The 27,464-nt window shown below is 34.9% G+C and overlaps 1 protein-coding gene across 1 annotated transcript in view; it reads right to left on the bottom strand.

Moving 5' to 3' along the window:
* nvy (CBFA2/RUNX1 partner transcriptional co-repressor nervy) overlaps positions 1–16,972 on the bottom strand; it is a 50,688-nt gene extending 33,716 nt beyond the window's left edge. The window contains exon 1 of the mRNA XM_011053741.2: positions 13,244–16,972. The gene's annotated coding sequence lies outside the window, so the exon portion shown is untranslated. The remainder of the gene's footprint in view (positions 1–13,243) is intronic.
* Positions 16,973–27,464: the final 10,492 nt, after the last annotated feature.

Here is a 27,464-nt window from a genome sequence, read left to right as displayed (position 1 = left end):
ACTACGAATAAATTTACCTACGAGTTACTGCCGCAATTTCAGATCGTTAATACTTGCATTTCTTGCATAATATGCGATGAAATATCTTCATTAATAAAAGAATATACATATTATATACAAATTTCATTTTTATTTTATTAAAGTAGACAATTTTATTATTTATTTTAAAAATTCAAATACTTAAATGTAGACTCAAACAATTTAAAAAATTGACCAATTTTAATTTTTTTTAAGTAGACAGAGATATGTTATTTTAATTTAAATACATTTACATTTATACTACTGTCTTGTTGAATTCTTTGTTTCTAATTCTATACACTGAGAAACAAATGCTATTGATTCAATTAAAGTCTATATTACGAGTTGTCATAACATAAAAGCATAAATTATTATTTATAATCAAGGCCTTTTTGTCAATAAAAATATACAAGAATTAATCACCTATTAATCACCTGTTAGTGACAGCCTGTAATATAGACTTTAATTGAATCAACAGTATTTTTTTCTCAGTGTATGAGAAACGTAGAATTATTAATATATATTGTGTATTATAATTCTATTCATCAGAATTAGACTTCTTCGAAGAAATCTTTCTGATAAATAAAATCGATACACTTGTACACATAAAACACGTGTTATATGGGATACAACAGTAACATTATCTCAGGCAAAATCACATACATCGCTATTGCATTTCGAACATGTGTCATTCGGTGCCCGAAGACAAAACCATATCACCGGAAACGACATGGCTAAGGAAATTGAATGGCACTCGTTGAATGAAATAATCATATAACAAACGATTCAACAGCTGCTTTTTACTGACTATACATTGGATTACAGTAATCAACCTTTCGCTTTGCGTGAAACATTTTACATGCATACGCAAAAATCGATTTTTTTATCTTTCTCTTTGTTTTTTTCTAAAGAAAGAAAAAAGAAAAATAACTTCTCCGTATGATCAATTAATAAATTTAAATAAACAAAAAGAATTATAAAAAAAAAATCTTTCAGTCGTATAATAAATGTTACATTAAACGATTACAATACAACATTTAATCGATGACATTAGAACAGTAACGGCAGACATTCGCGTGATCGTATCTTTGATTTATGAAAAAAGTTAGACGCTCTCTCGTGCGATTTATAACGTCGCGTATGTATAAATCGATTTAGGGCCGAGCGATTTGCATGAGCTCCGTAATATTTTCGGTTCGACGCGAGCAAAATTACACGGGAAGGGAAATTAAATGGCACGAATGCGGAAACGGGAGTAATCTTTAAGATCCACGTGGCGCACCGCCGCCGTTCCTACCGGATGGAATTTTATTTTATTGACGCGCGCAGCTCTGGCAGCAGGCTGCCTTCGGTGCCACATGGTCCCGTTATTAACGTGAAATGCAAACGAGCCCTTCGTTGCGTCCAAGAAACGGCCGCACGGATGACTCGCTATAATTTTTCGCGCGAAACTACATCGCCAAATGCCGTCGGGTTTTACCGTGTACGTAATTGCGCTGGGAAATTCGGCGCGAACCACCGTTCGGTTTCCGCCAAATCGCGCAATGTGTTTTGTGAATAATAAAAACTCCGCGCTGATAATAAATTCGTACATCACATTTTATTGCAACGTTAAATCTACTCGTAATTTTTATGTCAACCGAGTGATTTTTTTCAGTTCGTGATGAAGTAGAAGTATAATATATAGAACATACACTGAAAAAAAATGCACTAAATTTTAATAAAATATTTACTAAATGTAAACATATATTTATTTTACATTAATTGATACATTAATTTGACTTAAATATCACCGTTTTATTGAGAATATTTATTTATTGTAAATATTTACTCAATAATTTAGTATTATTAAAAAACATATATATTAAGATTTAGTAAATTTTTTTTAATGTAAAGAAATACAAGCCCGATAAAAAATCCGTAGGACAAAAAGGTAAACAAATTTTTGTCTAAATATAAGAAATTGTTTAATCTCTTTTAAAATGTTACAAAAAAAAGATATATATATGTTTCATCTGATGCTTTTATTGAGTTTGCAAATTTGAGATTAATGCGATTATAAATAATCGAAAACACTCAACTTCAATTTAATTTAATTATAGGTAGTCTAATTACACAAAAAAATAATAAAGGATGTTCTGACACTGCCCATTACTAATTACTATCGGACAATAAAAGCGTCAACAGCCCATATTCTGGTCACGTAACAACGCTCTCTGATTCTTCTACGGCCGTTCATCAATCAATCCACCCCCGTGTTTCGCATGGGCGATGGAAAAAAGGTTGCGCTACGCAGTTCCGACGGATTTACGCACGGAACAATTCGCGGTCGCGACGTGTCGGTCTTTATTGTGACAGATGGTCACCATAATTTTAATTGACGCCTTCTTCTGTTGTTACAGTTGTCCGCAAATCGCTCACCGCATATGCGCAAGTGTTATAGTATTTGCGGCCTTCTGTCATCTCCCGTGACATATATCGCTATGATAGGAACGAACAGAATCCGTTTGTTGATCGATCAAGTAGTAATACTATACCTCTGTAATAATATTATATATGATATATTACAATTGAAATACCTAAGCCTTTCACACAGAGGTAGTATTACTACTTCATCGATCAACGTACGGATTCTATTGTAATATTCTATTGTAATATAATACGTATATCAAATAATATTATAAAACATATTATTTTACGATTTATTAATCCTCATTATCACAGTAAAGAATAAAAAAATTCATTAAAAAAATAACGCAACAATGATTTTACAATAACAATCTCCTTTACGTATTTTATAATTATCAGTAAACGAAAATTGTTTTTACGCTCCACTATGTTTTGTTCTAAAGGGCATTTTTATCCTACTTTTTTATTTAACAATCTTTTTTACAAAATTAGAAAAGTGATATTTAAGAAATGACCGTGTATTCTATTTAAAAAAAAAAAGAAAAAAAAACAATTCGTAAATATCTGTTTAACAAAATTAAAAACGTTTTTAGCCATCTGTAAAAGAATCTGTCGATCGACCAAAACACGTATTTAATGAAAATACATTTTACGCGCGAATATTGATCTCGTAGCAACGACAGGCACATTTCTGATACAAATTAATTAAAACATACTTACAAAGATGCGAAATATTTGTCGAAGCAAATAGCGGACAAAGACAATCGTACAAAACATCGTTTTATTACGATTTTGTATTATTTGTGAAAAAAAAAATTAATGTAATATCTTAAAGGATCGCGTGAGTAATTCGGTTGCAGGATTCATTCAAAACTGCACTTTACAGCATAAAACATTCCTCTAACAGCAGCATCTCGCTTAATTGCCTGGCTTAACGGTTGAAATAATTTGATTTTCGCCATTCGTTTGTGTAAAAGAATATTTATTTTTCTTTTGTTTATAACCGTCATGCAGCTGTCTGTTACACAAAACTTTGGTTAAATGCGAAGTATAATTAAAAATTTGTTATTGTGAGATAACATTGCAGTATGTTGATATATGCGCATATAATTTATAAAGCAATAAGTTAACATTAAGTTTTTAATCTTTAAAGTCCGTTTTTTCATTTTCTGGTTAGGCTTAACTTGATGTTTCATCTAATAGACTTCATCTATGATGACGTCATGGGACGAAACATCAAATTAAATTTAATCAGATAATGAAAAATTGGATCTAAGTAGGTAGATGATCACGCAATTTTAACGCGTGTTATATTAAATTATCTTAAAAATCTTGTACTAAGAAAGGAAAATGAAAAGTGTTGTTCAAAAATCTTAAAATTCATTATTTTTATACTCTTCTCACAGTAAATAAATAAGATTATAAATAATGTAAATTTAATCGTAATATATGAATAATATTATTAAAAATTATTATTAAAAATTAATTTCTTTGGGGTCCTCTGAGCTTCTACTTAAACTTAAAGGATAAAGAAATGATTGCATCTTTCGACGCTCGGATTCCTGATTTCGCAATTTAGCATGAAATAAGGTCGAGGTGATGCCGAGGAGAGAAGGAAAGAGGAGGGGGGGGAGGGGAGGATCAATTGTCGTGCGTCCAGAGTGCCCCGCAAGTGTTTTCGTAGATAACTATATCTGCGACATTGTGCAAGACGCGCAAACGTCAGGAGAACGCAATTAACTTGGATGTCACCTGCGATCGATCGTCACCGAGAGGTGTCCCTCCTTCCCGGGTTCCGTTCCCCTCCCCCCCGCCCGCCGGCGCCGTGTCGTTAAGGTGAGCTTTGGCTCCCGACTTTGCCGGAGACGCGCGTCTCCGGAAATTCGTTAAGACGCTTAGTTAAGCAAACAAGAGCGGTGCCGTTGCGAGGTGATATACGTGCCGCGGCAGAAAATCCGCGGCTCTGCCGCTCGTAATTGCGCGCAGCTGCGGTTACGCGCGGCGCGGATGTAAAAGCTTCGCCGTCACTCGCGTTACTCGCGAATTGCATTACCGCGCTAACGCCGGATTCCGCTTGGACATTAGAGCCCCCCCCCCCCACCCCCACCCCTCCCCCCAACTTCTTTTTTCATTCTTTGTTCCCGCCGGGATGCCGACGATCAATTCTCGGTCTCTTTATAGAAGAACCAAGAGTGGGGCGGGCATCCGCGATAAACTGCGTTTAATAACGTCGGCGTACCGAATTAATTTTATTAATTATACTTGCAACCGATGTAATTATAAACGGCATTTATTGTCGCGAATAATATTACAACGACTGTGGGCAGTATTTAATTGATTATTATTATATTATTATAATTGCCAACGATCGCGCGGGTAATAAGCAAGAACAAACAGCCCTCCTCCCCGATATTTCCCTCGGTTCTCCAACTGTGCCATTTGTGAATTTCGAAATAAAGTGAAAGACCCACCGGGGATGACGACGACTCTATCAAACGTTTCGCTAAATTCGCTCCACTTTCAATGGCGGCGCAAGAAAGGAGAAAAAAGTACCGGACAGGCCAGCGCGGCCGATGGGAAAAAGCGGCATGGATGAAAGAGAACGGGAGAAAGATAAATAGACAGATAGATAAATAGATATATAGATTTATCTCACTCTAAGTGAGAAAAAGAATTACAAAGGAAAGAAAATTATTTATTAAGATAATTTATTATAATTCCTTTATTTTATTTTATTCTTCTATAAAAATTTCGTTATTAATTTTAATCATTGTATAATATTATTACTCAGCAACGTGGAAACTCTCTTTGTTGCAAGCATAAAAACAATTCACAATAGAGTTGATGTGATACAAAATATAAATTAACATGATACAAAATGTAAGTTAATGTAATACAAAGTGTAAATGAACACAATATAAAATGCAAATTAATATAACACAAAATGTAAACTGTTATTAATATAATAAAAAAGTATAAATTAACCCGCAGTAAGGCGTTCCTTTCTCAAAACCAGACCATTATGCTCTCTAAAATCTTTGGAGCGGAATCTAAAGAGCGACAAAAAATGACAATGAGTCAATGTTGGAAAAGAGTGACTCAATTATCAATTTTTAGGAATAAGATTTCACTCTTTAGAGTTAGAAAAAAATGTCTACTTTCAAGATTTTACAGAGTACGTAACGTGACGTAGTGAGAACGTTTTCTCTGGAACGTTCCACCAAGTATCCGCGTGAAAGAGAAAGAAGGGAAACGAAAGGGGAGGAAATCTGAAGGCACAGGCGAATAATCGTGGATCGATCGCGACCACGTTTTCGGCGGAGACGACTTCGGCGTCTCGTGGGCTTATGTTTATACATATGTCCCGCACATGGTACGGTGCCCCCGAAGAGGAGGCGGTCGCGGCGGCGGGTGGAGACGTATTCTGAAATTTCCAATATTAGAACGGCCAGGCGAGAGGCAGGCCAGATGTCTACCGTACTGACTGCCGAGAGCGCGCGCGACGTGCGTTTAGCATGGTTTCATTACAAAAATGTCACGCACAGAGCCGCGCTGCGACGCGACGCGACGCGACGCGACGCGACGCGACGCGACGCGCCGCGCCGCTCCACGTCCCGCGCTCTCGCGCTGTCGTCGTCGACCTCTTGACGATGCGTTCGTTCGCTTCTCTCTTTCTCTCTCTCGCTCTCACTTTCCGTCTCTCTTTCTCTTCTCCGATCTCTCATTCTCTCGCTGTCGTTGTCATCGCGGAGCTGTCGACCTGATCTTGGAACGCGACGAACCAGCAGCCGTCGCCAATTAACGCGTTCAGTAGAACCGTCCGCATAAGACATCCCTGATGAGATCATTGACTGTCGAAGGGTGGTATCCTTAGGATGATTGATAGAGTTACCGGTACTCTTTTAACCCTTACACACGATTGGTCATTCATGTCCTGCATATTCCTTTTCGTAAAAAGGTGACATTTTTTATGTGCAGTTTTTTTAATGCACAGCCTTATAAGTTCTTTCTAAAGTTGTTAAAGTACATGTAAAAAATCACTTAATAATTTTTGTATATTCGTTAAAGTGATAAAAATTAACCGGGGACATGAATAAGCCATCGTGTGTAATAAAGAACTAGAAAATCATTGAATGCATTAAAAGTTAAGATATAAATATTTTTCTTTTGAAATCATAAAACTTTTGGACATAATTAAAATTTTGTAAAATTATATTGATAAGAATTGTCAATAAAATTATATTGAGTAGAAATTTTATTTTATTAAATACCTACATTTATCGCATAAAAAATATACTCCTTCCTTTCGCCTCCGAATTATCATATTTGTTTAAAAAAAAGTGTACATATGTACTCTTTTCTTGTAATTCAAATATAGTAATCTCTCGCGTGTAATCCATTTGTGCTTCGATTCTACCAATTTTTTTATTTCGTTCGCATCGGTTCGCACACTTGCATGATAAATATGTTTATACGTGCTGGTTCGATATGTAACGATTAATTTTTAATAAGAATCAAAACAAATCACTCGCACCGTTCAACGTTACAACTTGCGATCTTCAATTCCTATTTTTGTTTGATCGACTTTACGAATTATGAAATTCCCAACACACGAAAAGAGAACAAAGAAAGCTAGCGAACAAGAGAAAGAGAGAGAGAGAGAGAGAGAGAAAGCAAAACGAGCAAAACAGTAAATACTTCACTCTTTGGAGTCGACGTGCAACCGTTACATCGTTAATGGTATCGAAGCTTTACCTCGCGAAGGTTCTGCTTGGTTTCATTACAAAGATGTCATGCGCAGGTACGTCGCAGTTATACCCGCTTTTGACGTCCCGCTCACGTTGTATACACACTTGGCGTTAAACCGGAACGGCCACGGTGCGCCAGGAAAATTATGAAATGCTAAAACGAAAACGAATTTCGCGGGACCGAATATCGTTCCGATATTTGCAATTAACTCTTTTATTTCGCCCGCTACACACACACACACACACACGCGCGCGTTCCCAGCTATCGTGCGAGCGATAATATTCTCTGTGATCAAAAATATCGGTAACTTTTCCCGAAGCCCGAACTGCTGAAATCCGAACTGCACCTAATCCCGACGATAAAAAAATCTGCGCTTTCAATTAACGAAGCGATTTGTCCCATTTACCGGGTGTATCGGGTTAGCGGGACACAAATGCGTTAAATGAACGAACTTTTTCCACGGGACTAACGAGAGGATAATCGAGGACGTCATCGCGTGCGCGGATAATTAATCACCTCGCTGGTCCATCAACATTCGTCACCCTACGTTTCTACACAATTTTATCTTTTAAATAGTCCGTCACGTGGCTAAGGCGATCCCATGACTGATGTTGGTTCGGAACATGCAGTATTAGTATAAAAACAAAAGTCGCAAACTACACATAAGTTTGTAATTAGATATTCGTTTGTTAATCGCTTTAAAAATCGACGTAACTTACTGATATTGTGTCCATTCTTCGTTTTCCTTATTATATATTTAAGCATTCGACATTATTATTATCTTATTATTTCGTTTTATTCGCACTCTCTTTCGTTATGTCGAGAAATTTCTATTATAATTTCTTAGTTTTATAATTTAAAATAACTAATGAAGATCAAGATAGATCTAAACATATTCCTTTGATTTAACAAAGTAATTATACATTTTTGTGACGGACTACATCTTATATTGCTTCTTTTTTTAATTTTGTTTTGAAAAACTTGAGGGTTTAAATAAAATCAAAGTTGACTTTTAGTTAATGTATTATTCAAAATAGAAGAAATACGCGAGTATTTTTTTCTTTTTCAGGACAAAATAATGATTTAGTTCATTGGACCATTTTATTCAATATTAGGTAATAACAGTCAACAAATTGCAGGGTATATATAATTGCACGTCATTTCTCGCTGATAATTAAGCCCAAATTTTGGCAATTTCGGTTTCGTAACCGTCACAGCCATGTCAGAGAATTATCATAAATATGATTTCGCGGCTTTGAGTGCTAATTTTATTTGTATTTAATATACATAATAATAATAATAATAATAATAATAATGCAAATATTTTATTCTTGATTTCTAATCTATCTTTAATTTAAAAAATTTATAATTTAAACAGAACGATCCATTCTTAATATCAATGTTTTATATTTTACATTTATTTAATATATCGATTATATTTTTAAATCAATCTAAATATATTGCATAATTCACAGAATCATATCTAGAATGTCCTAAAGTATAAAATAACCAGTTAGATCCCTTTGTTTTTCAAATCTTTAAAATTTAAATTTTTAATTAAAAAATACATTTTATATTTAATGTTCAAAATTTTATCACATCGCGGCTCTCTTGTTCTAAGCTGTATGTAGGTGACTGACGCAACAAACGATCGATCGACACATAATATATCCATAGAAATATCGAATGGCGTTCGCAGGTGTGCCGATGGTACGGCCGGTTCGTCAGTGTCAGCGAAAATTGTCGGACACATGGTTAACTATGCGGGGGTTGTTGAACGTTTAGGTGCAACGAATAGGTAGCAACAGTGTACCGATACAATTGCCGGCATTTCTATATAGGCAAGTGAGGTATGAATCTATTTCGCCGTTGCGCATCCTGCAACCGACCTCGACGACACGTGCTATTCAATCATCTGCGGATTATCGATAAAATTTCTAGCTGGAATTTTCAATTCGATATATATATAATATTGCTAGCAATTTCAACACGGTCAATTTCTTCCAAAGAAAGAAGTAAAGAAACAGAGAAATATGACATTATGGGCTTAAAAAAGTGACGGATCATCTCTCATTTCATTCATCATTTAATTTAACTTACATCTCCTAAAACATTGAAGATCTCGATCTTACTTTTATTTTCTACTAAAATTCTTAATTTAGAATCTCCGCTTTTTCTAACAACTTTTTTCTCTTAATATATGTTCACTGCGAGTATACCTTTTTGATGTAATTACTATGTAAAATATAATTAAATGTGCGTAATTCTTCTCTACAATTATTTTGGTACAATGCCTTAGGACACGTAACAAATTTTACTATTATTCTCAGAACACTCTTGAGGCTACTCAATGCAAATGTCCATCGGTTCGCGGAACTTACGTGCCATCGTTAACGCTCGCTAATTACATGCTACCCGGAAAAGGCAACTCACGGATGGTACCGCTGTGATGCGAGGTACGCAACGCAACGCAGCTAGAGAGGTATCACCGGAAGGTACCGATGAGAGACCAAGAGAGCAAGCGGAGGTCGAGTCTCTCTCCGCGGTCGTAACTCTTGATTCTCTTTGAAGCGCGGAAGCTGCCCGCAACACCTGACTGACTCGACGGACGCGTATATGGCAGGTCGAGCGGAGCAGCAGCGGCAGACAGAGCTCACTGGGGATGAGGTGGGTGAGGGGTGAGACGACGAGCAAAAGCGGAAGGCAACCACCAGGGTGGGCCATGAGTGAGCGAGAGACAGAGAGCAAGCGAGAGAGAGAGAGAGAGAGAGAGAGAGAAAACGGGAATGCGAGGAAGTGGAAGGGAGGCAGAAAGAGAAAGATTAATAATATAGGAAAGCCAAAGCCACGCCGCAGCCCCTGACAAGCTTTCCTCCGCCTCTCTTCTGTTGCCAACAGTTAATCGATATAATACTTCGGTATAACACGCCGCACCGACGAGCATACGTGCACGCGTGTACGCGTTTCTTGCCGCACGCGTGTACATACGCGAGTCTCGAATACAAGATACTTCCATCAACGGTGCACTTCGTAAATGGTGTCCCCGTTTAACGAGGTCTTGTCGCCCTGAAAGCATGATCCTTTCCTTTCGGTGTCTACGTTAATGATTTATCGTAGTGAGATTTCGGAATATCCGAATGCACTCCAAATCCAAATACGTGTCATAATTTATTATATATATATAAAGTCATTTATTACTAATAAGTGACTTTATGTATGTGTGCTTTAATTTTCCGTGTAAAAATAACACGTTTTAATGTGTAAAGTCAATATTTGTAAGCATATATTATATTATAATGATTTTTGAATTAAATCATATATATATGTAAAGACACTTATTTGACTTTACAGTGTGAATTTTGATTTTAGCTTGATTTGATGTATTTTTGTTAAACGTGACAGATTGAATTATATATTGATTTTTATAATTAGGCTAAATATAATACAATAGTTTAGGCTTCTCAAATTTAATTCTTTATGATTTATTATACAATCTTTATACCTATATTATCATAAATATAAAATAAAAATCTGATTCAATTATTGTAATATCAACCATTGTCATTGTCAGATAATGTTACAGTTGTATTATATTATATTATAATCATATCATAATTATTACACGGAGAGAACGGTTTTGTTGAAGAGTCTAAAAATTTAGCTAAATGCAGGACTGAAAATATTTTGGATTATCAAAATAATTATGTGACGCTCAAGCATGATGAGAAATTCTAACAATCATCTTGAGTTTTCCATATATATTTATTTTGATGATTCGAAAAAAAAAAAAAACAAAATTATTTACAAAATCTGTATCCAGCTAAATTTTTAATTTTTTAAATTATTTTCAAATCTCACTAAATTATCTTTTTTTTAATTTTTCTTCAGCAAAACTGTTCTTTCCGTGTATAACGACATTTGTATCATTTCTTTGGCAAAATACGTTTCGTTCCAACGTATTTACTACCGAATCGACGCATTGTAGTTTAATGTGATTATCGGAAGTGTAAGTTGCTAGGACGAAACAAGAGCTACGCGATTTATACGTTATAAGTGGCGTATGCCGAGGAAATGGCAATGCATGCTGAGGGACGTACGTGGGAGATGAGAGAGCGAGATGAGAAAGATCGACAAGCGCGGTTCGCGCGAACATTGCGGAAGCGCGCGGCGGATACGAATTCGTAGCGCGCTTCCGCCACGGTTAATCGTGACGTGCGCTATACGCCGCCGGGGAACCGATTATTGGCAAACACCGTGCGAAAGGGTGCACCTGACAAGGGTTTTCGTCGCGCTGTTCGGTCCTTATCTCCGTGCTCTCGTCGAAGAAAACTCCAAGTTCCCTCCGGTAGTCTTTGCCTCACGGCGATTCATCCACCCCTCTCGTCTACGGCATTACATACGTACTCTTTGCGCTTCGATAGCTTGATTCTCCGATGTTTGGCACGATAAGTTCTCTCGGAAATATATATTCGCGATGGCTGGTGGATATTACGAGCGATTAGTTTTTAAGGTTCGTTCGATTTTGTTCGATAAAAGTAGTATTTTTTGTATTAAATAATGGTACTTGGAAAAATTTTCTTCAAAATTATTAAACTGTTATTATTAAACTGTTAAATTTCTTCTTAGAGTAAACAATAATTTACAAATAGCTACATGTAAAGAAGGGATAAATGTCTTGCTGAAACATATAAAAATTCAGCTAGATGCAAATGTGAAAATAATATTTTGTTGAGCCATCAAAATAATTATTATAATGCTGTAAAGGAATTTTGATTATTCTAGCAACCAATTTAAGCGTCCTACATAATTGTAAACTGATTGCTAGAATATCAAAACTTCTTTGCAGCATTGCATTATACTTGAGATTTCTAATTAGAGATTTCTAATTTGAGATTACGTAATCATTTTAATAATCCATTAAAATTATTTTCTGTGTGCCTAAATTTTTAGATACTTCAATAAAATTGTTTTTTATGTTAATTATATTAATTCAAGGTTAATTTAATTAAAGCCATGACATTGTGTTAATTTTTAAGAAAATCGTTTTTTTTGTACATAATAAATATACATACATGTGCCGTAAATTCAGGGCAACAAACTTTGACAATTTTTAGTTCTAAAATTATGTATTTATATGCCATTAAAAATTTATATACCATGTCCAAATATACAAAAATTAATATATTTCATGATTTTCTGAAATGTATTTTGTATTATAAAGATGCCATTCTTTTCGCGCCATAGTTTCACATGTCGAATGGTCGAATCGTTGGAAAGGTCAAAACATGGTATTTCTCATTAATAGGAATCGATACAAGAGCCATGCACGTGAAGTTCTTTTGGTAAAAATTATGGTATAATCGTAATGTTACCGACAAAATGACAGCAGCTTTGTGCAGCACGCGATTTCCTAGTTATCATGTTCCCAATATTACGAGGCCCATAGCTTTGTAACGCGAACTTTGCAGACATATGGCCACGTGCGATTATATGCCTTTTGAATTTATTTTAATGCTCAAACACACATGTTCCGCAGACTTACACATTATTCTTCAGATGCTCCACACAATCAGGCTATTTCTCGTATAAAAATACTGTCATTACAAATGTTCACAATTGCACATAGCTATTTTTAAATATCGCGTAAGATTGAAAGTATATGTGCGAGTATGTAATTTATTTTATAAATATAATACTAATATTTTACAAATATAGATTTTTCTTTTATCTATAAAATTACTTATCGTATAATTATTTATTAATTATACAATTTTTATTATGTAATTTTTAATAAACCAAATTTTCCTTTTATAAAGAAATATTAAGGTAATAAAATTGTTTACGATTATCAGGACATAATAATCAACATGAATTTCTTGTAAGAAATGTATAGAAATAAATTTAATTTTTTTTTATTTAAGTTAAAAAATAACGCCTTCAAAATCTGCGAAGGGGAGTCATACATCGAATAAATTTTTTTTCTATGAGAGTTTCGCGCCGCAAGTGTTAAAAAATTTCCCGAGAAAATTCGAGTGGTATATAACTGTAACCTGTAACGAATTCTCACCTCCTGCCTGATCGATGTTCACGCAGCGTGCCAGATTAAACCGCAAAAAAAAAAATCCAGAGAAGGCGGCGAGCTGTCGATCAGTCACAGTTTCGCGATCGCGGGCTTTCACGAGCGCCGTGGGTGCTCTCGCGAGCGAATGTCGACGTTGCGCTTCATCATGCAGAAATGCACTCTTCTTCGATTTTCGGTATCGGTCGAGAGATAAACGTGCGTCTCGCCCGTTATATTCCACGGACTCGATTCGCAAATATAAGGGAAAAAAAAACAATCCGGCGTGTCTTCGCACTAGGAGGAGAAGAAAATTTCGGGAAGAAACACCAGGAGATAAAAGGGAAATTTCAATAAGTATAAAAACAAAGTTGAATTACGGTTGAAAGGCGCAAAAATAAAAAAAAAAAGAATTCTAGACAAGAAAGTAAAAAATTTCGAGGACGCTTAAATCGCGCAACGAACGAAAATCTTGAAGGATTGATAATTGATACTGAAAGTGCAACGTCGTAGAGCAAATGCCGAAGCTGCGACGGAGCAACGCGAACATGCGCGACGCACGGACGGCAGTCAGCGGCCAACTGAGGTCTCGTCGGAGTCCGGAGAATCGAAAGGATGACGCCAGGCAGCCAGCCAGCCGGTGGCGGAGGAGGTGAATCCACCACGCAACCTCCAACCGGCCTTAACCTGCGACACTTTTTTCTCTAGACGTGATGATTACAATATCCGGTATCGGCGATGATTTCACTGCGTGTAATAGGTAATAGAAACAATTTGCAAGACACCTGGCGGAGTTATCTCAGGTCGATTGTATGTGCCTATGTCGATTGTAGAACCGGAACATCCCACGCGATGTAAATTCTGCGAAGATTACGCGATTGAAATTATTCAGCAGCTCTGATAATGTCGATAATGTTCGAGGCTGTACGACATTTTTGCATGAGAAAAAATATAAAATATAATATGTGCTAGAATAAATAATCTAAATTTTTTTATGGAATTGGCAGATCCGTAGAGGAACAGACGCTCTCTCACTTATGTAAAATTTACTTTACTTTTCTAATAAATGAGCGATCGTCGTATAACGACACGTACTATAAGATATAATACTTTTACATTTCGTAAAGTAAATGTATAAATTACCATACATCTCAATAGAATTTACTTTGTCGAGTATTTTATACCGCTGATAAAATTTACTGTAAAAAATACAAGTGTATAAAGTTTGAGAGTTACTCGTTTGTTGCTCATAATTTTGAGAATAATATGATTCATTTTACTGTAAGTAAAATCATTCACTTGACTGGATTTACTATAATTGTAATGTATTGTTTACATACCTTTATTTCTTTTAGGCAAGTAAAATTATAAATTTGATAAAAATAGCCAGAATATTTTTATTAATCTTGTAAGGTAAAAATTATTCAACCATTTTTCTCCGTGTGGAAATTTATATTTTAAAAAACGATTTCATAAAGCAGGCGTTTTTGTAAAGGTCTTCTGTGTTCTCAGTTTATCCTCAAAATCTTTACTTATGATAAAATAAAATATTTTGTTTTTTAAGTATTGCGCTTATCTTTACAATCCTATAAATAATTTCAGACGTATATCTTTGTCTCTTTTAATAATGAATATTAATATTCATATAATATTTCTAGAAATAATAATAGACAATATAGACAATATAATATTAGAGGGGACAGTGAAGAAATTGCTTAAGATGAACGTAAAGGATACTGTTGCAGTATATTGAAGTAACCATAAATATGAAATAACCACTTATTTTTCGCATCCAGTGATGGTTCGATATAGCAGATATACATTTATAATTAATGTTATATTGTAATATATAATTATAAAACGCACACACCATTTAAGATAAACTATTACATTTTTTTTTCATGTTTTTGATGTATGGAAAAGTTGGGGAATTGCGCGAATATCTTAGGAAAAAGTCAAATAAAGCCCATTATTTATAAATCATAAAATCTTTATTTAAAGGATATTGACTTTAAACTACATCAATTAACACATATATATTGTTAATATAAACTATAATTTTAAATAAAACAAAACTCGATTTAGCATTGCCAATCGTGGCGATGGATAATTCCGAACGACAAGGATTTTATTTTTGTTTAAAATTATAGTTTAATAATATATGAATGTTAATTGTTATTGTTTAAGTCAAATAACCGGAGTACCTTTTAAATAAAAATTTCTATAATTGATAAATAATCGTCAGCTTTATTTAATTTTTGCCTTACCTTATATTTCATTATATTAGCAGTTTCTTTACTTATTTATCCCTCAATATATTAATAGTGTATTACATGTATTTCTGTTCTCTATAATTTTTAGAGTGAATCTCACTCCAAAGAATGAAATCTTACTCTTAGAAATTGACAATTGAACCACTCTTTTTCAAGACTCATTCAATTTTTCAGTCTTAAAACCCGTATTTATAGTCGTTTCTCAAATCTCATCTCAAGAGTATCAGATGAGATACTCAGAGTCTGAAACACAGACGATTCAATAGTCATGTCTTGATTAGAAATCAAATAATATAATATTAATATATTATATACATATATATATGTAGATTACAATGCATTCTAATATAAATATTATATAATTTTTCCTCTCCGGGCTATACTTATGTGATACGAAACTTTTCTCGACTCAAAGAATTAGAGGATACAAATTTCGAGGTTACAAGATCTTGCTTCAAGACTCGACTATTGAATCGTAAAAGATATCTCGAGATAAACTTCATTTGAATTTCTCATTTGAATCGCAATTACAAATCGACTCTCAAGATTCGTCTATTGAACCGTTCCATGACTCAAGATTAGTTTCAGCTGAGTTTCTCAGCAGAAACACGACTATAAATACGGACTATAAATACTTAAAGTGAGATTTCACTTCAAAGACTTTAGAGAATTGGTTTTCGCAATTTATTATACTTTTTCTGATTATTAATAATATTATTCAAAATTATCTATTGTGATGATATCGTGTTATTTATCTTATTATAAAAATGCCAAAGGAAATCGAAGAGCCAAGAGTTCTTTGATAATTTCATTTTTTAAGACGATCTAGAGCCGCGATCGATGCAAAATCATTGTGAAGCGATGTTTCTCGCGCGATGAGGTGCGAGACGACCGAAATGTAGGCGCGCGCACGTTCCTATACGCGATATTGTAAACGGGCCAGTGTGCTCCTGACGTGTCGATATATTCCTGCGAAGAAAGGCTCTGCCGCTGAAGCTGAGAAATAGCTTGGCCTCCCGTACCTCCCACCGTTTTCCCCGACACCAGAGGAGTGTGCAGCCTCACCTCATCTCGGCACTTTGAATCCTGCGCCGCTCCTTTGCCGCTCCGCTTTCAGCGGCGACATCGATCACCGTTGTGCTCACGAAATCTCTGCACGATCATAAAAGTTCGAAAAACTACACGGACAAATCGGCGTAGTCGCGTTAAACAATACGGATGTAATTTATATGCAAAAATAACATACAGGAAACATACATGTATATGACTGCATATTCTGTACGAATCAATGCAGGATTTTTTGAAGGATCTCCGTAAGGCAACGCAAGGTTCATGTTGGAAACATAAAGATTGTGTATTGCGTGCTCAAAGCTAACGTATTTCTTCTTAAGTAAGGAATTCAAAGTGAAAATACATTTTTCTAAATTCCACGTAGAAATATTTGTTATATTAATATCTATATATTATATATTATCTATACTTTATATATAATATTATATAATATCTAGAAATAACAAAAAATCCCCCCAAAAAAAACCAGGGCGAATGAGAGTCCAGCGTGGTAGTTAGTACACAATTTTAAATCTTTGTTCCAAAAAATAATACAATTTCAAAATATCAATCTCTTCATCTTGTCTAAGAAAAAATATCACCATCAGATTAACAGATTCGATGTTGTAATCAAGACATAGAAGGAATATTTATAGAAATATTTATTGTATTAATAAATATATTTAGAAATATCTATTATATTAACTTTGAGATCTTTACACTGGGGAGGCTGTTTAGGTTTGTGTGACGATATTTCTCATAATTATATATTCTACATATATTGTACGATGTGTGAAAACATGACAAGAAAAATTTAAGTTGCGGAAGCTTTGACGGGCGACATTTCTCGTCGTTCTCACCTCTATTAAGCAGGTACCGTCTATCTCGATTTCGAGCGGATCATCGTGTACGTGAGAGTACTAAACCGTGACCGATTTCCAAACTCGGGCGGTGACGAGGTATGCTCGTCGACCCACAATCGCGCCAGCTGTCTTCGTGGAGGACGCAGAAGACATGCCATCGACCATCCGATGTTCGGCATTGATCGATCGATCGCGGAATTCTCGAAACTTATCATCCATCCGTCGCATCGCGTCGCTTAGAATTAATTCGCAATTTATGAGACATAAAGTAAGAATTTAAACATTTCAATATTGTAAATAAGCACAACGTAATGAAAGGAATTATTTATTTAACCTTTCGGTGCCATAGGACAACATACTTGAGTATGGCATACCCAATTCAATTCGATTGTTTATAATTCATAAAAATAAACATACTTATTGCAAAGAATTTTTTTTCAACCAAAACGTCAGAGGGACAAAATAGTACTAAATAGATGTATGTATCTTAATTAATAAACAAGTTATAAGGAATGAAAGAAAGGGAACATTGGAAAAACATTAGGAAAAGAAAACTGGGTCATACACAAAATCAAAGGGTTAAAAGGTACATTCAAAATTAATGTGTTTCTTTTCAAATTACAAGAAAGTGTAACAACTTTTACTCTAAAAAAATATCCGAATTAATTTAATACCCTGCAATGTTTATATAATTCTTACTGTGTTGATGTTAATATTAACACCAACATGATCTGAATTTAACACCGTGGATTTTAAATCCACACCAATATTTTTTTAATGTTCGTTTTCTATAAATTAGATTCTATTTGTAGAAACGTATAAGGAATATATTTGTCTTGCATTTAATTTCTAATGCAGCTTTACTTGAGAACTTAATGTCATTTTACATGAGAAGTTTATTTTGGAGCATGCAATTTTCAGTACCGAATTCTCTAAATCTGAATCAGTGAATAATCACTGATATCAGTGCCAAGTATGTCACTGATAATCAGAATTAAATGTGAGATCCTTAACCTAGCTAATCTTTATTATGTGATCTAACTTTGTTTTAGTGCTTAAATTCAATGAATATGGTATTGGAAAATTAAAATTAACGTGCAAATATCAGTATTTTAGTTATACAACATTATCAAAAATTCAGCTCTGAATAGCTAATTCTCACGATACATCTTACACACATTCCTACAATAAGTCATTAGTAATAAATCAGAAATCGGAAGCTAGAAATTGACCAACCATAGTCATTTATTCTTCTTACATTTGACTGTGATTGGTCAATTTTTAGCTTCCGATTTATTACTACAATAGTATAATAGATCTATTACTATAATACACTAAAAAAAATTTACTAAATTTTAGTAAATATTTGTTTCAATAGTATTAACGAAATATTTACTAAATGTAAACACATATTTATTTGATTTGATGAAGCATAACTTTTTTTATTTTGAGTAAATACTTATTACTCAAACATTCTTCCTCTTTTTAGTTGAACTTCACTGGTTATCAGTGCCAAGTATGCCACTGGGAAATTAGTGACTGTCCACTGATTCAGATTTAGAGAGAAAGAACTAATTAAAGGTCCAGTTTTACATAAGGTATTCTGAATACCTTAAAACCAAATTTACCCAATTTGTTTCCAATTAGAGCCCGTCGCGCGACGCTCGCAGATTTAACGTCTCCAAATGCACGGACACGTGCGTGCACTCGTGCCTCGTTGCTCAGGATGACACGTGTGTAGTGTGTACATGCTGAGATTGCAGCCGGTGTGGACGCGCGCGTTTATCGGCACGAATTCGCGCGCACACACCACGTCGCCGACCCATTATACGTATTATTAGCACTCCGTCACGCCACCCTGTCATCGCCACGTACACACTCGTGCATACGCGCTCTGACACGAGATCCCAGGATTCCGTCTGCACGCGATCGGATGCCAGGACGTCGAAGGCTTTTCCCGAGCGTTGTCTTCGTCAAAAGTCGATCCGCGTGACGAAGTGCCCCCTTTTCTAATTAAAAGGGAAAAATGTTGAAATATTCCAGATGATGTTTAAGATGATGTTTAACTCGCAAGTCAAGTGGACCATCTCCCGTAGGTTGAAATCTATGGCACCTATATGGATTGCCCATCACATATATTATACTTTTCGTAAATAATGGTTCTCTCTATTCTACAATAAGCCATTATTATAGTAATAAATCTATTATACACTGAAAAACAAAATTTGCTGAATTTTAATAAATATTTGTTGCAATAGCACTAAAATATGTACTTACAGTAAATAAGTATTTACTTAAAATAAAAAAAGTTATGTTTAAATCAAATAAATATGTGTTTACATTTAGTAAATATTTCGTTAGTACTATTGAAACAAATATTTATCAAAATCTAGTAAATTTTTTTTCGGTTTTTTATTACTATTATAGTAATAAATCGAAAGCTAAAAATTGACCAATTACAATCAAATGTAAGAAGAATAATTGACTATGATTAGTCAATTTCTAGCTTCTGATTTCTGATTTATTATTAATGATTTATTGTAGGAATGTGTGTAAGATGTATCGTAAGAATTAGCCAATTTAGAGCTGAACATTTTTGACAATTCTTTGATTAGCTAATTATTTCAAATTAATAAATAGTAAAATCCAGGTCGTACATTAAGTACTATTTATTAATTTGTTATAAGTTATACGAGCGAAAAGAATTGGTATTATTTATAGCTAATTATTTCTTATGCGTCGTCAGTAAGAAGTAAAAGTAAAAAATTTCCAATCGCAGTCAACTATTCTTTTCACATTCGACTGTGATTGGTCAATTTCCTACTCTTACTTCTTACTCCGTGTAGACGATGCGTTACAGTACGTCTTACGATTACGGAAAATGTGCGGCAAATCTTATCCAATCGCATTTTACATGCGTCTTTGTAATATAAATGCAATTGGATATTTTTCTTTATGCATGCGTTAATGCGGCTATGCAAGTTTGTTTGGATAGACCTTTATAGACGTAAGGAAATGAATAAATTGGATTTGCTACTGATTACGTTATAGTTATAATTGGCCAATTCGTTCGCTGCTTACGTTCTTTTTTTTTGTGTCCCGCGACCCTTTCGTTCACTCACGATTATGAAGAAGGAAGCGGCAAAACGGATAACAAGAATCGAGTTCACTCGCGCCGTAGTCACCATGAATGACGAAGCGGGGCTGCAGACACGTCGCCGGTAATTGGATGGACGGTGAGTAATTTATCGAGTCGCTTCAGGTATGACGCGCCACGAGTTTCGACGTCGAATTAGCGCGGGCGCTCGGATAGGAATTAGTCGGCGAAGCAATCTAAGTTTCTCTCGGCGGCCGGCGGCCGGAGCTGCGTAAATAGCAAATCATTCGACCTGACACGCGGACGTTACATACGAAGTCTTCGCCTGCGTGTCTTTGCCGCGTAAATTCTCCACGCGCGATCAGCGAATTTATGCCGATTTGTACAGCCTCGGCAGAGGCTAAAACGGTTACCTCGAGTCTGTCGACATGTGAGCATTGAGAAATCCTATACAAAACTTTCAAAGATAATAAATCTTTTTTTTACTATTCGCACATTTATATGTATTATCGAAAATCGTGCGTTTAAATACGTAAAGTCTGTGAAGAGACCGCAAGTCTATAAAAAATTTGGTTATTATTAACATTTTACTTGTTATCAGAAACATAAGTAAAATGTTACTAACCAAACTTTTTGCTTCAAAAAATATTTTATTGCAATTTTAATAAATTATTTTATTGCATTAATTAAGGATTTGTTTGCCCATCCAAGCAAGATATTAATTGATTCAACTAGGATTCTCAGTGTAAGTGGCGTTGAGGAGAATCGATGCTTTTTCCGTGAAATTTTCGAAAATCATTCAGTTACGACTAATATTTTCTAGTAGAATAATGGAGTAATGGATGTGCGTTAAGCAGGAACCGATATTAAAATTCTGCCGAATAAAGTATACTTGGCGTAATGTATTGGCGAGGCAAGTCTGTGACTGAAATGATTTATACAATTGTTATTTAAAGTTAACGAATAATGGGATGCTATTAAATACATACAGTTTCATGACTTTTTTAATATGAAAATTCATAACTATTGTATATTTCAATGGTTTACGTATATTAACTTATATATATTAAATAATTTAATTCATTGCGATCTTATACAGTTATAAATACATAATTTTTCTTGAATTGTAAAGAATCAATTTTTACTTTTCATTTACATGTCGAATTTTCGGAAATATATCGTGACAAAAATATTTTATTGTTCCATCTGATATTCTATCAGATCTAAATACGAATATGGGACATAAACGACACAACAATGTAAATAGATACGTACTGCCTATAAATTACGACGTCAATTAATTTTGACATATTATTATAAACAGCCATGTGCGGTGCATACGAAAGATACGTTAAACGCGACTCAATATTCATCACATGTGAAATAATTCAAATTGTTCCATAAGCTGTAATAATTCTCTAAATAATATATGTGGAACAAAAGAGTCTCACAAACAAGAATTACAGAAATTGAAAAGAAATACAAAAAGTATAAAAGAATTTTTATATTCTATAAAAAATGTACGATTGAACAGAAAAAAAAAAAAGAAAAAAAAGCGACAAACTACAATGAAACTGCTATAAAACAATTAAGAGCATCATCGAAGACGAGAAACCTCTCTTTCGGGAATTTCGAGACCCAATTACCAACTCCGGCGGTACTATCGAACGAACGTACGTGATTAAACGCTAATTCCGATTTATTCGACGTACGGCCGTAAGTTTAAGCGCGGTGATGGCGTCAATCGCAGGTCCGACCGCGGTCGCGTTTTACACGATCCACCTACGTGCCTGTAATTTACGACTTATCGGCACCGCGGCACGGTGTAATTTTCGCACTCGTGCAAAATTACACCGACGCAGAACCAGCGAACGCACCCCGTGCTCTCTCTCTCTCTCTACTTCTCTTTCTCACCCCCTATTTCTCTCCACCGCTCCAGCTCTCCCTCTCTCTCTCTCTCTCTCTATCTCTCTCTCTCTCTCGCGCTCTCGCTCTCTGGAAGTGACGCGAGATCGTGCTTCCAGCACGGGCGGGCATGTACCGGGATGTCGATACCACGAGAAGCGGATGTCAATAGCACGAAGTCACTCCTCCGGCGAGGGAGAGGCCGCCGCATCCGCCGATTTTACAAAGCTCTCGCCGCTCTGTCGCCCGTACGCGCTGGAGAAAAATCGCGTTAGCCGAGGAAGCGAGAGCGAGAGAGGAATCCTTTACCTTTGAGAGATAAAAGAGAAATTGAATGTGTAAGTTTTATTGGATAGAAAGATGCCCCCAAGAGCGTTACAGGTACGATTTTACTACGATAAAACAACAAACGTTGCAAAACATATACACGGAAATCGATATCTGGAATAGTTATGCTTGCAAAATATTGCGAAACTCTCAAAGAGCTTTTTATTTAGCACCAGAATTTGTTTTTAAAATTCAATCGTTTTGAGTTCTATTTTGTCACGCTGAAATAATTTGCTCAAAAATGTAGTCATTTGACATCTGGATGACAGTTAGAGAAACGAGACGCTTCTCGTGTTAACATCAGAATTAGGATTAAGCACAGTTATTTCAACATCTGGATGCCAGAACTGACACACCTGGACTGCAGATTTAAGCTGTGTCCTTTTCAGCCGAGGCTGAAAGCTCGTGACAATGTACCTAAATCTTTACTAGGGATAGGATAAAAGAAAGTGATGAATAATAGAGAGCCAGTATAATAAATTGAGTAATAAATAAGGTAATGAGTAATAAATAAAAATTTCAAAATATAAAAAAAAAAGAGGAGTGTGTTATATTAGAGCCGTTCAATTCAAAAAGGCAAATATATAGTCAGTCCAGAGCAATAAAAAATGGAAAGAATAATTTTGTGTTAAAGTATTTAAAAATTTAGCTAAACAGATCTGAAAATAATTTTGTTGGAACATCTAAACAATTATGTATAGCAATCCCAAGCATGATGAGCATTGTTGCAAAAAGTTTTGACATTTCATCGAACGGTTTGAGCGTCCTACATAATTATTTTAGTCCAACAAAATTATTTTCAGATTTGTTTATAACTAAAATTTCAGACACTTCAGCAAAACCATCCTATTTCCGTATATATAAGAAAAATAAAATTTTCTAGTATCGTAGCAGATCTTAAACTTTATATATATGTATAATCGAGATTCAGATAACATATATTTAACAGTATACATATGATACTATAAGTGCGGATCGAAAGCTTTTATCGGAATTATATCACAGATCGCCAGTAGTGTTTATTAAAAGAGTAAAAAGGCAAGCCATTACTGTCTCTTATTTTATAGGAATCTCTGCGAGAAGGAGGTTGGGAAAGAGGGAGAAACGGCGGGATTTTAATCGTTCCCGGGAGTTTTGCTCTCCCGAGTAAGCCGCATCTTCCAGGTTGCCGTCTTCTCTTCCCGCGCATTTTCTTTAGCCCGTTCGAGACTCTTGGAAAAGTTCAATCCGAAGTGCTGCCGGTGACACTCTCCGACGAGTTAGCGAGCGCGCTTTTGTATTACTTTGCATCGGTCGCCGTTGTGCCCGCGTCAACTAGACGTACCCCGGGCGATGCGCGAGTAAAAGGGAACGAGAACATCGTTGGCTTTCAAAAACACCATCGGCTCTCCAAAGACTTTATGCGCTCCTAGTTCTGCTGCGTCTTCCCTACCGAGGCGTAATCCACAGCGTTTCACGCGAGGGATTACCAGCTGTACTCTTTTAAGAATATACATGCACTCTCTTTTCAAGATTGTTAAACTACTTACAGTCATCAATTAAAATTTTATATGTATAAAATTATGTTAGCAGGAATTCTAAAAAAAAAAAAAAATTATGTTCTATAAATTTTATTTTATTAAATATCTACATTTAACGCATAAAAAAATTACACGCTTCCTTCCGTTCTCTAGGATTACCAACTTTTTTTAAAAAGTCCATACATATGTAGACGTTTCTTGTGATTCAGAAATGGTAACCCTACACGCGACACACTTTCCTCCGCATTGCGAATTGTAGAATCATAAAATATAATCATTATTATTAAATTTGAAAAATTTGCGGGATTTATAATACTAAATTGAAAGATCGTGCAAGATACATCTTTGCAGATCAATATAAATTTTAAAAAGTATATACTGTACCTTTAAAAATTCAAAATGATCTATAAATATCCGCATAAATATCTCATCTTTGGGCGAAAATCTCAAGAATTTCCCTCTGCAAGTCGTCGGAAAAATAATAGTTACGTTACATCATTGTCAAATTTGCACCCAGCCCAAAGTTATATCTATGCGGCACATGTGCTAAGACGGGTGGAAACAAGCTTTGTTATGCTTGTGTCAACAAAAGACGCGTGTTCCAGAGGCGCGTGCTGCATGCGACGCGCTGGAAGAATGAAAGTAAATATCGAGCGTGCGGCGCAGGTGGACCGGATAAGATTAAACAGCTGTTTCCGCGTTTTATCGGGAGTGCAGTTAACCGCCGCAGCCGCCCCCCTCCTCCCCCCCGCGAGCCACCCTTTCAAAATGCATTCTTCTCGGGTGCGTTAGCACGCGCGTGCAATATCCGCAATAGCGGCCCGCGCAAATGAATTGCGCTTTGCGCAAGCAGTTGAGACGGAACTATAAGAGAGGAGATAGCCCAATAATGCGTGTGAATAAACTTTACGCGAAATAGCTCGGATATCTCGCACCTCGTTCTTTCACCTGCGTTCGCGTATCTCATTTTATTTATGTTTACATATTGACAGAAAATAAATATTTACTCAATCAAAAAAATGATACTTAAATCAAATCAATGGTTCTTGTATCAAAAAGTATAAGATTACATTTAGTAAATATTTAGTTAGTACTATTTAAAAAAATATTTATTAAAATTTAGTACAGTTTCCGAGGTATATTATACATCACAATACATAAAAAAATATGTTTCAAATTTCAAGTAATAGTATTCATTGAATAAATAATCATCTAAAGATATCTTTCATAACAAATACCTTTTTGAGTTATTTTTTCGTCAATTGATTAAATGAATAATATAAAAAGACAAAAATTAATATACATATAATTTGAATAAATAAGATCTACTCTGTGCGTGTATATTTTTATGTAATTAAAAGCTGCGACAAATTTAAATTGATAATTCGAAGCTCCTATTCACTTATAATTATCATTTCAGATTATGTCTGAAGCGAGAAATGTACAATAAAAATTTTTGCAAAATGTATTAATATGGAAATGTTTCAATAAAATAACATGCAATCAATAGAACCGATAAAATATAATGGACGACTTATAAAATATAATTGGAAATTCTGCTTTTATTCTATTGTTAATTAATAAATAACTATATATCTGGAAATGAATTATGCATAACCAAAAACGAAATAATCTGTTCACAGCTGTGACAAATTCAAATTAATAATATATAGAAATAAATGATTTAATCTCTCCCCGAAGCAAGAAGATAGTTTTTGATATATTTTATAAGTCCATTCTGATTTGATTTATTCTTGGAGCCACGAAACTATTTTTATTTTTATATTCATTTTACTTATATTCGAATTTTACGTTCTATCAATTGCAAATGTTGTTTCATTGAAAAATATTTCTACTTGAATATAATTTGCAACAATTTTTATTTTAAGTATGTTCTCTCGCTTCTGACGTCATCTGAGAGATATCTATAGTGAACAGGAGTCGCAAGATGAGAACTTTATACAAAGCAAATTTTCACATGCATACATTGTTAAATCTATAGCGTCAAATTTAATCAAATTTAAATCGCTACTGCACTGAAAAAAATTTAATAAATATTTACTTGCAATAAAGAAATGTTTACTCGGAATTATTCAAGAAAAAAATTACTTGGAAAATGTTTTTCAGTATGTTTTAATATAAAATATATGATATTGAGAGTATATACTGAAAAAAAATTTTCTAAATCCAAGTAATTTTTTCCTTAAATAGTTTCAAGTAAACATTTCTTTAATACAAGTAAATATTTACTAAATTTTTTACACTATATAGTCAAACTTATACATTGTTAAATTAGGTTAAATGTGACACTATAAATTGAACAATGTAAAGGGACTCAAGTTTAATTATATACGAGTCAAGAATTCTATGTAGCGAATACGCGCTCCACGTGTCACGTCTATCTAAGATTTTATTTCGAAATGTCCAATCGTCGTCGAGAGAAAGGAAGCAAGGCGGAATGGATAGAAAACAGCTGAGGCGCAGCTGGTTTCTGGCATCGCGACGACTGGCGTCTTCCTCGCGCGCGCAAGGAGGACTGGCATCGCACTCCGCGCGCACGTGTGTATGTGTATGCACGCGCGTGACGTCTGTGTATAGCACAAACCATCGATGGTAGAAAGCAGAGCTAGAAATCGATTGCTAACAATATTTTACGCCGGGCGATAACAAACCGCAGAAGAAAAATTAACATTCGCGACCGGCAAACGGCGGTGATTCCGTGGCAACAGCTTGCGCGGATCCCGTTAATCTGTAAATAATTACAACCGCCGGTTACAACGCGATTACGCCGTTTCGCTGGAGAATCTGGGAAAAGCGAAGGTGGAGTAAATATCTGAAATCCATGAGAAGACTTGCAAATGAACCTTGGATAAAAAAGAAAGAGAGAGACGACAGAGACGGAGAGATCAAGTTTTTTTGTACAGTTATTTTTAAAACTTCTATAAAAACTACTTCAGAAAAAGAAAAATATTGTAAAATTCTGACGTAATTTCAACTTTAAAATAAAAAGAATCGTGTAAAAATGTACGAAAGAATTTACGGGAAAATATATAATACTTTACACGAAACGTTGTTGCGTCTATTGATCCTCGAATGAATGCAATGACGTGTTGTTCTCGTTTCAAACAAATACTAACGATAAAATCCGTATCATTCTTATAATTTCGTTACATTTTCCATTTATTCGTCTATTAC

The sequence above is a fragment of the Acromyrmex echinatior genome, chromosome 14, assembly GCF_024713525.1.
Source record: "Acromyrmex echinatior isolate Ae372 chromosome 14, ASM2471352v2, whole genome shotgun sequence".
NCBI lineage: Eukaryota > Metazoa > Arthropoda > Insecta > Hymenoptera > Formicidae > Acromyrmex > Acromyrmex echinatior.
Note: the sequence above shows the minus strand (reverse complement) of the source record. Positions and strands in the feature narration are given on the sequence as shown.